Source organism: Triticum dicoccoides, chromosome 6B (genome assembly GCF_002162155.2).
Source record: "Triticum dicoccoides isolate Atlit2015 ecotype Zavitan chromosome 6B, WEW_v2.0, whole genome shotgun sequence".
Lineage (NCBI taxonomy): Eukaryota > Viridiplantae > Streptophyta > Magnoliopsida > Poales > Poaceae > Triticum > Triticum dicoccoides.
This window is the reverse complement of record NC_041391.1, coordinates 341,249,098-341,263,113: the sequence shown is the minus strand read 5'-3', so window position 1 is coordinate 341,263,113 and position 14,016 is coordinate 341,249,098.

Below are 14,016 nucleotides of genomic sequence, written 5' to 3'. Positions count from 1 at the left end.
TGGTCCTCAGAAGCGCCGCGTGTGGGTACCCAACACCGCCCTGCCACCCAGGTTCACACCGAGGCCATCCTTCCAGGCGCCTCGCCCCGTTCAACAGTCTGCACCGGCCAAGCCCTATGGGGGTCCAACTAACAATGCTCCTCCACGTACCAGTTCCGTGACTTGTTTCAAGTGTGGGGAATCTGGTCACTATATGCGTGAGTGTCCCCAGACCAACCCCAACCAGTCTGCTAAAGCTGTTGGCCGTGGCAAGCCGACAGGAAAAGTATTCCACGCCAAGCCGGTCACCGCTTCACGTGGCCATGTCAACTGTATCTCTGCCGAAGAAGCTCAAGAGGATCCCAACGTCGTTCTCGGTACGCTTCTTGTTAATTGCCACCCGGCATCTGTTCTTTTCGATACAGGAGCCTCTCATTCTTTTATATCTGAAGACTATGCTCGTTTGCATAACGTCACATTCGGTGATATGCCAACCTCTATGGTAATTCAAACTCCGGGATCCAAATGGCAAACTTCTAGAGTAAGCCATGGAAATGAAATCCAAGTCGACAGACTTGTTTTCCTTGCATCTTTGATAGCCCTTAAATCTTCAGATATTAATATCATTCTGGGTATGGACTGGATGTCGGCTCATCATGCCCAAATTGATTGCTTCTCTAGGACTGTTCAACTCACTCACCCTTCGGGCAAGATAGTCAATGTCTTAACCCGAATAGCCAAGCGACAATTATATTCTCTTAACGCCAGCCCTTTGCCAGACCTTGAGGACATTCCGATAATCCGTGACTTCCCGGATGTCTTCCCAGAGGAATTGCCAGGTGTTCCACCTGACAGGGATGTTGAGTTCGTAATAGACCTCATTCCAGGAACCGTTCCGATTGCTAGAAGACCCTATAAGATGGCACCACTAGAACTAGCCGAGCTTAAGAAACAACTCGATGAGTCCTTGAAAAAGGGTTTCATCCGCCCTAGTTCATCTCCGTCGGCTTGCCCCGTCCTATTCGTCAAGAAGAAGGATGGTACGGACCGGATGGTTGTAGATTACCGACGTGTCAATTTGGTCACAATCAAGAACAAATATCCACTTCCCAGGATCAACGACATGTATGATCAGCTCGCTGGATCCTCAGTCTTCTCCAAGATGGATTTGAGGTTGGGCTACCATCAAATCAAAATCAGAAACGGGGACATTCCTAAAACGGCCTTTGTTACTCGTTATGGCCAATACGAGTACACCGTCATGTCCTTCGGTTTAACCAACGCTCCAGCCACCTTTTCTCGGTTAATGAACTCAATCTTCATGGAGTATTTGGATAAATTCGTCGTAGTTTACCTCGATGATATACTCATCTACTCCAAGAACGAGGAAGAACATGCCGAACATTTAAGGCTAGTGTTGAAGAAACTTCGAGAGCATCGCCTTTATGCCAAATTTCCTAAATGTGAATTCTGGTTGTCAGAAGTGACCTATCTGGGTCATGTAATATCTGGTAAAGGTATTGCTGTTAACCCTGAGCGAGTTAAAGCCGTCCTTAATTGGACTCCACCTGAATCGGTCAAGCAAGTTCGGAGTTTTCTGGGCTTAGCGAGCTATTGTCGTCGCTTTGTCGAGAACTTCTCCAAGGTTGCTAAACCTCTAACCGAACTCCTCAAGAAAGATAAGAAGTTCAAGTGGACTCCACAATGTGAGCACAGCTTTCAGGAACTGAAAAGATGCCTGACTTCTGCTCCCGTACTGGTACCGCCAGACTTCTCCAAGGACTTTGTTATCTACTGCGATGCCTCGCGACAAGGACTAGGTTGCATTCTCATGCAAGATCGACACGTAATTGCCTACGCTTCACGGCAATTGCACCCACATGAGGAGAATTATCCTACTCATGATCTAGAGCTTGCAGCCGTAGTCTATGCACTTAAGACCTGGCGACATTACCTCCTCGGTAATCGTTGCGAAATATTCACTGATCACCAAAGTCTGAAGTACATTTTCACCCAACCGGATTTGAATCTCAGGCAAAGACGTTGGGTTGAGTTGATCACAGACTTCGACTTAGGAATAACCTACACCCCAGGGAAAGCCAACGTCATGGCTGATGCGCTAAGTCGTAAATCTTATTGTAACAACCTGATGTTACAACAAAGTCAACCGCTTCTCCATGAGGAATTTCGGAAGCTTAACCTTCACATTGTTCCTCAAGGTTTTCTTTCCACCTTGGTGGCAAAACCTACCCTTACGGATCAGATTATCAAAGCACAGAAGGTAGATCCGGGAATCTCCCGCATCAAGAGAAACATCCAGAAAGGAATTGCGAATTGCTTCTCCATTAATGATCAAGGGGTCGTATACTTCGGGAATCGACTAGTGGTTCCCAAATTGCGAAACCTAAGGCGATTGATTCTTAAGGAAGCTCATGAATCTCCTCTCACCATTCATCCCGGTAGTACTAAGATGTATCAGGACCTACGCCAGAGGTTCTGGTGGACTAGGATGAAGAGAGAGATTGCTCAGTATATTGCAAATTGCGACGTCTGTCGTCGTGTAAAAGCAGAGCACCAACGGCCTGCTGGCACCCTTCAACCCTTAGCTATTCCTGAATGGAAATGGGATAAAATTGGTATGGATTTCAGTACCGGTTTTCCCAGGACCAAGAGAGGGAATAATGCTATCTTCGTCGTTGTCGATCGTCTTTCCAAAGTAGCCCATTTCCTACCTGTTCGTGAGAGTATAACCGCTAGTCAGCTGGCAGACTTATACATCTCCCGAATAGTGTCCCTCCATGGTGTTCCTTTGGAAATTAACTCGGATCGAGGAAGTCTTTTCACCTCTCGATTTTGGGAAAGTTTCCAAAATGCTATGGGAACCCGTCTCTCCTTTAGCACCGCCTTCCACCCTCAGTCGAGTGGTCAAGTGGAACGCGTCAACCAGATTCTAGAAGACATGCTTCGAGCCTCTGTTATCTCATTCGGAATGGACTGGGAGAAGTGTCTTCCATTTGCCGAATTCGCTTACAACAACAGCTATCAATCTAGCTTGGGTAAAGCCCCTTTTGAAGTTCTCTATGGACGACGGTGTCGAACACCCCTTAACTGGTCAGAGACCGGGGAAAGACAATTCTTTGGCCCGGATATGATTCAGGAAGCAGAAGAACAAGTTCGTATCGTTCGTGAAAAGTTGAAAACAGCTCAATCTCGTCAAAAGAGTCAATATGACCGAAAACATAAGGCTATGACTTTCGAGGTTGACGAGAAAGCTTATCTTCGGGTCACCCCTCTGAAGGGAACCCATCGTTTCGGTATCAAAGGCAAGTTGGCTCCTCGTTACATTGGACCTTTTCGCATTCTCGCCAAACGAGGAGAAGTTGCCTACCAGTTGGAACTACCTCCGCACCTCTCCAGAGTCCACGATGTCTTCCACGTTTCTCAACTCAGGCGTTGCTTCTCGGATCCTATCCGTGAAGTGGACCACGAAACGCTTGATCTCCAAGATAATCTTACATACCGAGAGTACCCCATTCGTATCCTCGATCAGGCCGAACGTACCACCCGACGTCATAATATCAAGTTTCTCAAAGTTCAATGGTCGCACCATTCTGAGGATGAAGCAACTTGGGAAAGGGAGGATCGTCTTCGACTTGAGTATCCCGCCTTCTTCCCGGAGGAACCCAAATCTCGGGACGAGATTCTTTTGAGTGGGGGTGAGTTGTCACACCCTAGCTAGTCATGCATCAGAGTGTGTGCATCATGTTTAAAATTCCATTTAATTTGAAATGGGGATTTGTGAAACCCTCAGAATCATTTTTGAAAATGACCCAAATAAAAATTTCTCCAAAAGGGTCCAAGAAAATGCTCATGTTGCTCTCTGAAAATATTGGACAGAGATAAAAATCAAACCAATATTTTTAAGAGCTCATAGGTATTTATTTTGGGCATTTGGAATTAATGCATAAATATTTGCATTGGAAATATATTAGTTATATATATTAATATATGTCCAAAAACTATGCCACCTGTTGGGGAGCTCTGGAATAATATATCTAGCTCCTGCAAAAATTGGCATAAGGTTATAAAATGATTTAATATTTTATTTAAATAAAAACAAATGTCAGAAATTAGAAACAGAAATAAATAAAAGGGAGAACCTTACCTGGGCCTTTTACCTGGCGCCTCTGGCCCAGCCAGCTGGCCGGCCCAGCCCGTCTCCCTCCTCTGTCGTCTTCGTCCTCGACAGAGGGAGGGGAGTGTGCCCGGCGCGCGCGCGCGCCACCGCGCCACGCCACCTCCCTCCCTGCCTACCTGCCCCTCCCCTCCTCGTCTGGATGGCCTGGAACGACGCCACGCCCTCCCCCTGCTCTCTCTCACTCTCCCTCGGTTCTTCCCCTCCTCCCCCTTGCTCTCTCTCTCTCACGGCCGAACACCACCATCGCCGCCGTTCGCCATAGCAGCCGTCACCGGCCACCCCTCGCCCCTCCGCTGAGCTCAGGAGCTCCGCCGCGACCCCCTCTTCCTCCCCACCAAGCCAAGCCCCTCGGGAAGCTCTGCATCGCCTCCACGCCATCGTCTTCCTCCTCGGGCTCCGACCACCATCGCCGTCGATTCGCCGTCTCCAGCGCGTCCCCGAGCCCGCTTCGACGCCCACTGCAACCGCGGTGAGCTCCGCCACCGTTTCCCCCTCTTTTCCCCCTCGTTCCCGCACCGTAACCCCGTTTCCCACCACGGCGGAACCTCCGCCGTCGCCGAGCTCGCCGTCGACGCAGCTCCGGTGACCATTTGGTCACGGGCGTGCACCCGTTGTGCTTGCCACGACCCGTAGAGTCCCTCCAGCGCCTCAGCTCCCTCGCCTGCGAGCAGCAGCGCCGATCCCGACCGGACCCGAACTTCGGCCGCCGCTCACGAGCTCGCCGTCGTCGGTACCGGCCACCTCAGGCACGGCCACCACCACCGTTCGACGCGCGGGAGCAAGGGCTCTCCAACGAGCCCAAGCACGGCCTCGCCCGTGCCCTGTAGCGCGTTTCCGTATCGCGCCGCCGTCTCGGGCCTCGCCGGCGTCATGTCGCCGGTGGGTTTGACCCACCTTGACCACGGCAGGACCCCCCTGTGTCCATGACAGGTGGGCCCAGCCCTGTTAGCTAATTAGTATTAGCACTAACCGAATTAGTTAAACTAACTACCCCCCTGACACTGACCAGTGGGCCCCAACGCCACTAATTCCTAATTAGGATTAAACTAACCCTGTTTAACCCCCCCTGTCACTGACGTGTGGACCCCACACGTCAGGTTTGACCCCAGCCAGCCGCAGTTGACCACTGACGTCATGCTGACGTCATGCTGGCGCAATATATATATTTCTGGATTTAATTTAAATCAGGAAATTCCAGAATATTATTTAAACTTCAAAAATTCATAACTTTTATTCTGTAACTCCAAATCAGACAAATTATATATGAAAAATGATCAGAAAAATCCAATCTATCCATCTGTACTATTTTCATGCATGTTCAAACAAGTTAAATTGATGTTTTTAACAGAACAAGGAAAAGCACTTTAAAAGGCCATGCTTGAGTTTGAAATTTGAATCTTTGATTCAAATTGGTTCAAACCCTTCTGGTTTTAGTTGCATTAGCCCAACACACTCATATTGCCATGTTTCATGCATGCATCATATTGTTGCACATTGTTTGGTGATGGTTGTGTATCGGTGTCCTTTGCGACAGGTTCTGCCTCCGAGGAGTATCGTGATTACCCTAACGAAGAACCGTATCAGTGCATCGAACCATCAGGCAAGCAACCAACCATTTGATCATATCGATACAATCCCATGTTCTCGCTCCTGCTCTCTTTTACTGCATTAAGACAACGCGTTTCAAACTGCTGTGTGCTACGGTAGTTGAACCCATTTCCTCTGCATGACCTGTCATTGCCACAGTAACTAGATGAAACCCACTAGCATGTGTAGGAGTTGATTGAGCCATATGTATGTGTTGTTCCTACCTTGCTATGCCTGCTATGCTTAGAGTCGTGTCAGGTCTGGTTCATCTGGGTGATGGGCTAGAGTGAAATGTTTATGTCGGTAATGAGAGTGGTGTGGTGAACACGATTTGGTAAAGGTATCGATGAGAGGCCATGTAGGAGTACATGGTGGGTTGCTTCATTGAAGCCGACCTTAAGCACTGAGATCTGTATGTGTGATTTAAGAATCAGCTACTACCATGCATTGGGCCCGAAACCAATGGACCCTCTCGGCTTCTTATTCACCCTAGTTCTCCGTCCAGGAGTTGCAAGTAGTTTCTGGTGTTTGTAGCCTACTGGAGGCCGTGGACAGCGCTGACCGTAGGGGTGGGCTGTGATGCGGTAGGTACGTGGCACGGTGTACCGAATACCCGTTAGGTATCTCGGGAACCCTGTTCACATCGTTCGGGGCCGTATGGGAAACCTCGGCCGGACTCCCTGCGGATGGAACCTGAATAGGCGATAAACCTGGACTGGAGGCTTAGGTGATTAGGTAGGTCGTGGCCGACACCCACGTTGGGCTTCCGCTTGAAGGTTGCCGAGTACATGTCGTGTAAACGACGGTAAGTGGTGAGAGAGTGTATGAAGAAGTACACCCCTGCAGGGTTAACATGATCTATTCGAATAGCCGCGTCCGCGGTAAAGGACTACTTGGTTGCCTATACAGTTCATAGACAAGTAAATGGAAACTGCTAAAAGCCTCAAGATAAGTGTGAGTGCCGAGGATGGCTCTTCCATAGGGAGACGGAGGTGGATCCTCGGTAGTGTATTGAAGTGGTGAGTAGTGGACTCGTGTGCGCAAAACCATTTCAAGTTGAAGTATCGTAGGATAGTCTAGCCAAAAGTCAAAGCTGGCTTGCTGCAATAACTCCACCAACCCTTCTTGATAATATGCATGTATGTAGGATCTGATGTAAGTCTTGCTGAGTACCTTTGTACTCATGTTGCTATAATTTACATTTTTACAGAAGACGCTGCAACCCCTTCTGATGGGTTCTATGTAGACATTGACATCAACGAGTAGGCTAAAGGCCCAGGTGGTGACCCTGAGCTTGTGAAGGACCATGTAGTATAGCTAGGCTTTCCAAGCCTTTTTTATTTTACTAGTTGTCTGTACTCAGACAAGTTACTTCCGCTGCTGGTTTGTATGACTGTATGACTTGTATGTTGGGTCGTGAGACCCGTACCTTTGTGTATGTTATGTATGGCTCTCTGAGCCTTAAATAAAGTACTTGTGTCATAGAGTCATGTTGTGATGCTTCGTTGTATTTGCACATATCGAGCATATTGTGTGTATGATTGAAATGCTTGGTATGTGTGGGATCTGACTACCTAGTTGTTTATCTTTAGTAGCCTCTCTTACCGGGAAATGTCTCCTAGTGTTACCGCTGAGCCATGGTAGCTTGCTACTGCTCTGGAACACTTAGGCTGGCCGGCATGTGTCCTTCTTCGTTCCTGTGTCTGTCCCTTCGGGGAAATGTCACGCTTTGAGTACCGGAGTCCTGTTAGCCCGCTACAGCCCGGTTTACCGGAGTCCTGCTAGCCCAGTGCTACAGCCCGGACCCACTTGCTGATGACCGACACGTTCGAAGCTGGGTCATGGATGCCTGTCCCTGTAAGTCTGTGCCACTTTGGGTTTACGACTAGTCATGTCAGCCCGGGCTCCTTATCATATGGATGCTAGCGACACTATCATATACATGAGCCAAAAGGCGCAAACGGTCCCGGGCAAAGGTAAGGCGACACCCGTGGGGATACCGTGCGTGAGGCCGCAAAGTGATATGAGGTGTTACCGGCTAGATCAATGTGACATCGAGTCAGGGTCCTGACATTAACGATCTTACCGAGACACATCCAATTGAAACTAGAATCCCAACCTCTTTGGAAGAAGCTCCAAATAGAACAAATTTCAGAGCGGGGAATCTTCCTACAAACTAAAATGTGTTAAATATATATATACCTACCTCTGCCTAGAAAAACTAGAGTTTCAGGCACCCTCGTGGGAGACATTGGATGTTGTCAACCGGCCTTAAAATGCTCATAAACAGCTCTTCCCCCTTTGACTTAGTTTTTGCTCTCCTCTGTTTCTAGTAGAAAAAGCCTGATCCTACTTTGCGAGTCCAACAGGTCTAGTATTCTTTTCTTTTTCGTCCGAGGGAACGTGGTAGCCATAATCTAGCTAAGACTTGAGATTCCATTCTATTTCATTCTGATCTCGTTATGAGGAAATAGGTGAGGCGAGGCTAAGACAAGATATGGGACTTCCCGCGCTAAGTTGTTCCAATCTCTGTACTTAAGTAACCGAACTCGAAAGTGCTGCTATGAGCTAGATTTGTGCGTACAAGGGTAAAGAAGCGAGCAAGGCTACCTTTCCGCTAGAAATCCTATACCTGAGTGCTATTTGATCAGAGTGAGTTGTAATTGAGCTTGATTACTTGCTCTTCTATTTGCATTTTTTGTTAAGTATGTGGGTGACTCATCGTCGTGAGATTGCATGGTCGAAAATGCTTTTCAAGTAGTTTCAGTCCGCGAACTCGGCTCCACAGAAGAAGTCAGTAGTGAATCAAAGAACTCATGCATGTAATCAGTGACTAGGGATTGATCAACCGGATGCAACCGAGCCATACAAAAAGAATTGGAAAAGTGATGACGCAAGAGCAGCGTAAGGTGACTTAGCAACATCAGTCATCTCCTATGGAAAGGAAGGAAAGGATCTCTCTTCTGTCTAGACGAAAGATCTCATTTTTGCTACCGCTCTCCCTCTTATGAGTCTCTGTCAGCCGTTGTTTAGTAGCTTTCAACGCGAGTTCAGTCATTCTCTTAGATACTGAAAAGTACGAACTGACTTAAAGCACGAACATGAAGGAAAGGCTGAATTCGAAACATCTTGAATCAGATTCTCTCTTCTTAGAGAGCTTGAGAGTGAAATGAGTGGGCCGGCCAAAGAAGACCACTATGGAAGTGAAAGGGGAGGGAAAGAGCGGTTCGAAGATCATAGCCCGATGTGGGTACATTGGCGTCATCGTCGTATGAAATTCACACACAAAGGGCGCCGCATCACTCTTAATGACATTCAAGATAATCCTTCCTACCATCCAATCTCTGTCCGTAAGCTGTAAGGATTGCTGAAACGGGGTGCTGTTAGCTAGTGTGTGCAAGTGCGTCAGATTCACCAGGAGCATGATCTGCAAGTAATTACTTTGGATGCTGATCCTGCAGAGCAGACACCTCCAGCTGTTCAAGAACTGCTACAGGAGTTTGATGCTTTGTTCCGGGAGCCAAAGGAATTACCCCCTCGTCGTGCCTGTGACCACGAAATTCCGTTGGTGCCAGGTGTAGTGCCAGTCAATGTCCGGCCATATAGATATGTGCCGCACCAGAAAACAGAGATTGAGAATCAAATCTGTGAGATGATGAACAATGGCATTATTCGTCGCAGCATGAGCCCCTTCGCTTCTCCAGTGCTCTTGGTTCGTAAGAAGGATGGATCCTGGCGCATTTGAAATATCCTATGCCAGTCGCGGGTTGTCCCAAGCTCAACGTAGGTTCGCAAGAGAAAAGGAGGGGGGTACCTTGTCTGTCGGTCGAAGAAGGCAACAAACAAGTGGAAGCAACCGATGCTTTGGTCATTCTACTCCTTGATGCCAGTCTGTGCTTGCTGTCATGCTGGCAAAAGCGGGGGTTTCGGCCGGCTTTACTTGCTATTGGATTTGAACCAATGACTCTCGCCGTATGAAAGCGATACTCTAACCGCCGAGTCAAGTAGGTTAAGCTGAGTCAAGTCAGAGAAAATCGAAAAAAGAGAAAGCCAACCAAAGCGCAACCAGAGTTCTCCACGGGGTGGAGCGCTAAGAAAGAAAAAGCATTATCGCTATACGAAATGAAGCAGCGGCTAGCACACTAAGATAAACCACTTGGTTTAAAAAACAGCTTAGTGGCGTGTGATTTCAACACTATTCCAGAGGTATATGACAAAAATTGTGGGAGAGACCTCTATGTTCCTCAGCTTCAATCATTCTATGATTGTTTAAAATTCTGTCATCTATTTTACATGAGGGCTAGAGGGTGGTCTTGGAGCAAGAAAAGTGTTGAGTACAGGCGCATTATGGTACGACTGAGACTGAGTTGGGCAGGAGCAAGCGGTTGGATTGGCCTGACTCTTCAAGACCAAAGATACTCGGCTTCCTCTTCATCAAGTCACGAAATTTGACCCTTAGTTAGCAGCACCAAAACTAGAGCAGGCCCAAGACAAGCAAGAACAGTCAGTCAGCACCGATCAGGCAGGAAGCAGATAGTAAGCTAAGAATACTGGAAGAAGGTGGTCACTCAGCCAAAGCCCTAGTTCAACCAGAACAGTAGGGAAAGCGGTAGAGGCCGCTCCGTAGCTTTGGTCGTCGCACTCTTATCCGCTTTAGAAGAAGCAGCTATTCTATTGCTTGGCTATAAAGCCTATAAGTAAGAACTCTGGGGAAGGAATCCGATCTGCAGATGAAGCAGAAGCAGGCAAAAGGCGAGCGCACAGCGAGGAATTTTCCATACTAGATCGACTCAACATTACCGAAACTACTCTGAGACTCTCTTCTCTTCATGGTTGGCTGTAAAAAAGAGTCTCTTTAGTCCCCAACTCTATGGATTTTACTTTTTGGCTCAACACCCTGCTCTCAACGTTTGCTCGGGACGGGAGGCTATGAAATAGTTGAAAGCAGATGCAACATTAAAGAAAGTCAATCCAGTAGCCTTAAGTCGTACCGAACACTATGTCCTAATAGTAAGGGATTTCTTTCAACCCGGTGGTAAGCCGGTGGTACCCGGAGAAAACGTTGCCCGAAGGAAGGGACTAAACCCATCTGTTCAAGTAGTAGCCAAGTAGTACCGAAGGAGTATCTCCAAGTTAAGGAGTACCGAAGGGAAGGAAGAAAAACCAAGTGAAAGAAAGAGATCACAATGGTCTAAGATATAGTTAGTGAACAATAACTCAGATCTGATGTCGGATCAAAACAAAAATGTAAAAAGACAACACAAACGTAAAAGATCAAACTCTAATTTAGTTACTGAGTGAGATGTTTTGCTACCTACAAAAGGTTGGTTCTTCCCCTACAACCCCTAGCCCTCCAAGGTAGTACTCTTCATCGGCAAATCCGAATGTCTCGATCCGAGTTGAGACCCACCTACAGAAATTGATCCATCAACGACTTTTTCTATAGTGGCAGGAAGTCTCCAACTCTTCCATATGTGCTAGCTAGGTAATCCCTTTACTTAATCTGATATGGGATCTCTTGCTACCAGAAAGGAACTGAACTGGCTTGCCCGGAAAGAATGGATTGCGACCCTTGGAGAGCTAATGGTACTGGACTGATAGCGCATTGATTGAACTGACCCCGGACGTACCACTGGGGAACCTGTGGCTGGAGAGAATCTCTCGCGATGGAGAATATATTATGAGGGAGTATAGAGAGGGGGTCTAGAGATAGTATAGTCTGTAGTGAACCTATTCATTAAATGGACTTTTCCCTTACCTCTCATTAGCTTCCCTTTCCCTCGCCGGTGCAGTGCCATCTGGATACCTCATAAATAAATCAAGCAGGTCGGCTAGTAAGCGATCCCGAGGGGCTATCTTCTCTCCCATGCTGGTGCCTTGCTTAACTCAAGTATAAAGTGGAAATGAAAGACAAAATCCGGGGTGACAAAATTCCATTTGAATCTTGAGATCCAAGAAGAAGGATAGCTTCATGAGTTCGTTATGACTCCTAGCTTAGCTGGAAAGCTTTTGCTTGTATCTGGCAGTGGGTGTAACATCCATCATACTCAAACAGAAGAAGGTTTGCTTATGTAGCTCCAAGGCAGTTATAATCATTTACAGAACCTGGGTTTGCACCTACTGAGGAGGAGAAAGGGCCGACGACCCATACTAGAACTACAAGATAAGATCTTTCAGTCGATCAGACGGCCGAGGCCTTTAATAAGGTCCGGTTGTGCCAACGAGTTCTTCTAGTTATGAATCACCGTAGGGAGGTAGCATTACATTTGTATTAGCAAAATAGAGCTCCTCATAGAAAAGAATGGCGAAGAAAGTGTTAGAGTACTTTCTTTCTGTTCAGTCCTGGAACTTATTCTTTTCCGATCGACCTATCAACAGTAGCGATCATACCCCGTCGAGCGAGTTAGGAGCTGCTCACAAAGATGGCCGAAATCAGATGAGATGGCCGAAGCAGATACTAGAGAATAGGTTCCTTCACCGAAGTCTACTTTATTTTAGAATTCAAATTCAATTGATGCCGCACAGGCTGACCATTTAAAATAGGTGGAAACGGGAGACTGGAGAAGATGATCACACTTTGGAAGAGAGACAGTCGCGTACCTGCCCCGGGAGGGGGCTTTTGTTCGATACAATCACTGAACTCAACCGCTTAGACTGGAGATGGCACTTGAAAACTCGTACAGAGATCTATCAACTTGACTTAGAGGAAGAAGTGGCAGGGGGTAGGTCGGCTGTTTTAAGTCCGGATGGTTCCTCTTGTTGGCATGGCGTTGGTATGCCTCGCTATCCTTAAATCTATGGACAGGGGAGATAGAACTTTTGCTTTTCGATACCCCGAGCCGATACATGAAAAAAGAGGGATAATAGTAGTAGCAAGGGTGATGTATTGGGTCAGTCAAAACTTACTACTTCCACATTGGTAAACGGCTCCGCCGTAGATCTATCATACAAATTTCGATTCTGGAAAAGCGAACCCACTGATAAAGAATTTTATACCGAGGTTGGAGTTAGTCAACTCAATAATGATACTCTCCCTCTGGGGCCTTGAGCCGAAGCCGAGCCGAAATGATAGGCAGGCGAAGTGAGCGAGACCAAGACGGGCCAGACGTGGAGTGGCGAAGGGGGCCTACTATACGTATACGTGATTAGTAAGCGGTTCAAGACATCGAACGAAAAATCAAGTGAACTAATGAACAGTGTGATTGATCAGACAAGTACCAAGGAGCAAGAAAACGTATGCGCTTTAGCAAGGGATGAGCGCGAAATCCGTTGCTTGTTCTTTTGGTAGCCTTCTTTCATTTCCGAATTTGCTTGTGAGCAGTCCTTGCATTAGTATGAGTTCGTTGACCGCGTAAGGTCGATCCATCTTGATGACGAATTCCACGATAACGAGAAATAGAAATTAATCATTTTTGCCTGCCTTGGAGTAATGATTCCACCATTGGATCTTAGAAACAGAGAAGTCGAGGTCGAAGCCTATCATCAAGGCTATCTACAAATAAAGCATAATCAGAAATAAGCAAATACAAATAAACAAGATCCGGAAGAGTTTCCGCTTTCGCACGCACCTGGACCGCTGGATTATGTTGAAGAATAAGACCTCGCCATGGCAGACTCTAGCTTAAAGGTAATGAGCTGATGAAACCAGAGCAAGAGAGGCACCGAAGCAACTCGAGAGATACTTTCTTTGAAATTGGGATTTTGGGGGTCTCAATGGAAGGCAAGGTAGCGCTACTGAATCCCCGCCGTACTGAAGCTGCTCCTCTCGCTCTCGAGAAACACAAGGAGGTCATGAAGGAGATGGAGGGGAAACGTGGGGAGGATGGGCTGGAACCTGAAAACGCTTGCTTGCGCCCCACCCCGGCCCTATCTTGCTCCAGCTTTACGGGGGTGATCGACGACGGCCACGCCGGGGAGATGAACATCTCTTCAGGTATGAGATTATGTGGGAGACTTGAGCGCGTGTTGGACTCGCCCTACTATGGACATGAGATACATCTGGTCCCACTACCCCGTGTCATATTTAAAAGCTGGATCTTGTTGTTCATGGCCCCATTTCTCACTGCACTTAAAACAGAGCCCCCGGGTGTGTCGATATGTATGGAGGTCCGAATTCTTGTTGGCGTTGAGTGTACTAAGTCTAAGATCTGCTTACCCATGTGTCCTAAGATACTGCTGCTTTCCTTGTAGCCATGTCTGAAGCAAACAGTGCCTGGGTAAGCTAGTTGATCCCACCCGAGAGCTCTAGCGAT